Raw genomic sequence first — 3,590 nt, forward strand, 5'->3', positions numbered from 1 at the left:
TTCTATGGCATTTGACAACAACAGCATGAGATGAATAAAAGCAAATTCTCTATCACTACTTGTGAACACTGAAAAGTCTTCTATATAAAATTTCAAGTTAAAAGAAGACCATATTTAAAAATAATAAAAATTAAAACTAACTGATGCTAATAGTTACCTTAGCTAAAACTGGTGTATCTGTTTCACTTCTACAAGTACAACTTATTGCTATTATTTTTATAGCATATAACAATATGCTGCTATTTTTAAATACTTTATCTTATTTACATAAATTATGGCATTGTATTTCTGTATGTGATTTTAACATATGATTAACATGTGTTTGAGCATATGATCTTATTCTTCCTAGCTCCTGAGATAGATTTCAAATATCATATTTAGCAGGCTACCGGCAACACACGGCATGCATTATATTAATAAATAATAGGTATTAATTAGATAAGAAATCAGATTCAAAGAAGATCTCTGTCAATTGCTGTCTAGTTGGTTTCAATTCATAGTGACACTGTAGGATTTTTTGAGGAGCAGCTGATAGGTTTGAACTGCTAATTGAGGTTAGCAGTCTAGTGCTTATCCAGTGTTATTGCTGTTGTTGTTAAGTGACATGGAGTAGTTTCGGACTTATAGCGACTTTGTATAGATTTCTGAGGAGTGACAGGTGAGTTTGAACTGCCAAACTTGCAATTCAAACTGACCTTGTAGTCTAGTGCATTAACCTGCAGCACCACACCAGAATTCCAGTGCTTATCCAATAGTGCCACAGGATAGCTGGCTAAATTAATTAACATTATAATTAAGCTAATTTTTTTTTTTTTTGTCAAGTTTTTATTGTGAAGTGAGTGAAAGTTTACGGGGCAGATCATCAGTTTTACATTCAACTAATCTTATACCTTGTTTCATTTACAATGATTATAATCCCCTCCATTTATCATCACATAACAGTGTTTCTCTCTATTCACTTTAGTTCTGTTTTTTTTTTTAAACACTCAGGCATATATAATAATTTGTACAACCAAAGACCAAAGGGTACCTTCTGAAAGTCTGCCTCCTGGCCTCCAGCTCTCAGTCTCTCTCTTTCCATGAATCTAGAGTCCTTCACTGCTGCCTCTATCAATGTCCCCATTTAGTCCTCCATCTCTGGTGTCACTGCTTCTCTGGATAGGGTTCTGCGTTCTGCTTGTGATTTTCTCCCTTGATGGTCCTAGTGCCCTCTGTTTCTGGACTGTGGGATTAACTATAGTTCCATTTTTGTTACAAAACTTCTACCTTTACAATTGTGACAGTCGCAATTAGTCATGGTAACAATTACTCACTATCGACTCGTAAGAATCTTATCTCCATTTCTTTTTATAAATGTTTTTATTGTGAATTATGTGATAGTTTACATGGGAGAATATTAGTTTTACATTCATCCTATCCTATATCATTTCTTTGCCATGGTTACAATCCCCTCCATGCATTATCAACCAACCAAAGGGTATACCCTGCAAGCCTGCCCCCCAGTTGTCAGCACACAGCCTCTCTCTCTCTGTGTCTAGAGTTCCTAGCCGCTCCATCTCTCCATATCATTATCTCTGCTTCCATCCCTGGCATCACTGCTTCTCTGGGTAGCGTCTTGCACTCTGCAATTCTCCCTTAATGGTCCCAGGGACCTCTCCTCCTGGACTGCAAAGTCAATCACTCCCCTCCTTTTGCTACAAAATGTCTACTTTACATTTCCAAACCTCACAGTCAATCCTGATAGCAATTATTCACTATTGTACCACAAGAGACCTATCCCATCTCCTTTCATAAGCCTCGCCCAGACAGATTGGATACTACTCAGTGGAGATCCTACCTTCCTTCGCACCCTCTGAATCTAGGCTCCCTCTTGAAAGCTTGTAAGCCAGTCACTTCTTGCCTTTGTTGCCTCCCCCTCACCCATTTTGGGTAGCCAGTGTCCAAGTTGCCCATCCCTGACTATCCTGTATATCGATGGGGTGGGTATGACCCTTGCTGTGAAGATTTGTTACCTCTTTTGAGCTACTGCATCCATAGGTGTAGGTCAAATTCAGCAAATTGTATCAAATTCAGCAAATTTTCCTCTTCTTTCTTCTTCTAGTTGAGCTCTGATCATCCAGCCATTGAAGCCAGGTCAAGTGGGTATTATCTGCAAGTGTGGGTGTTCTTATGCTTATGCCCTCTCTTTCTTATCACCTGGACACTTCACTCTCCACTCTAGTCCTCTGTGGCTGTCACTAACTCTCCACATTCTTGCCAGCATTTATTGTCCTCTGCTTTTTGGATCTTTGGTGTTATTGCTGGTGTGAGATGATAACTCATTGTTGTTTTGATTTACATCTCTCTAAAGCTAGAGATTGAGAACATTGTTTCATATGTTTGTTGGCTGCCTGGATCTCCTCTTTGGTGAAGTGTCTGTTCACGTCCTGTGCCCATTTTTTAATTGGGTTATTTGTCTTTTTCATGTGGAAGTATATTCCTATATATTTTAGGAATGAATGACCTGTCTGATGTGTTTGCAAAATATTTTTTTCCCATTCTGTGGGTTCCCTTTTAACTCTTTAGGTGAAGTCTTTTGATGCATGTAAGTTTTTAAATTTACTGTGTCTCAATCATCTATTTTGTCTACTTTTGTTTGTATAGTTTTCAAAATGTTTGGTAGTCTGTGTATTCCCTGAATTAGAGCCCTCACATTTGTCCCTATCTTTTCATTGATGGCTTTCATATTTCTGGGATTCACATTTAGGTCTTTAATCCATGTTGAGTTTGCTTTTGTATAAGGCATGAGGTAAAGGTCTTGTTTCAATCCTTTGCATATCACTTTCCACTTCTGCCAGCACCATATGTTGAAGAGACTATCACCTCTCCATGTGATACATTTAGGTACTTTGTTGAAGATAAGTTGACTGTATGTGGATGGGTTAATTTTTGTATTCAAAATTTTGTTCCATTGACCAATGTAATTTTCATTTACCAGTACCAAGCTCTTTTGACCACTGTGACTGTGTAATAAATTTGAAATTGGGGAGTGAGAGGTTTCCAACCTTATTCTCCTTCTTAAGCAGTGCTTTGCTTATCCTGGGTCTATTTCCATATAAAATTTGTCATTGTTTTTCCCATCTCTTTGAAGAATGTTGTTGGAATCTGGATTAGGATTGCATTATATGTGTCGATTGCTTTGGGCAGTATTGACATTTTCACAATGTTAAGTCTTCCTATACAGGAGCATGGTATAATCTTCCATTTTTGTAGGTCTCTTTTAATTTCTTCTAGTAGTGTTTTGTAGTTTTCTTTGTATAGGTCCTTTGTCTACCTAGTTACATTTATTCCCAGATATTTCATCCTTTGGGAGGCCACTGAAAATGGTATTGCTTTCCTAATGTCTTTTTCAGTGCTATTGTTGTTGGTATAGAGGAATCCAACTGATTTTTATATGTTGATTTTATATCCTGCCACTTTGCTGAATCTTCCAATGAGGTCTATTAGCTTTTTTATGGATACTTTGGAGTTTTCTATGTATAGGATCATATTGTCTGCAAATAGAGAGTTTTACTTCCTCTTTGCCGATTTGGATGCCTTTAATTTCCCTG

The sequence above is a fragment of the Chrysochloris asiatica genome, unplaced genomic scaffold, assembly GCF_000296735.1.
Source record: "Chrysochloris asiatica unplaced genomic scaffold, ChrAsi1.0 scaffold00066, whole genome shotgun sequence".
NCBI lineage: Eukaryota > Metazoa > Chordata > Mammalia > Afrosoricida > Chrysochloridae > Chrysochloris > Chrysochloris asiatica.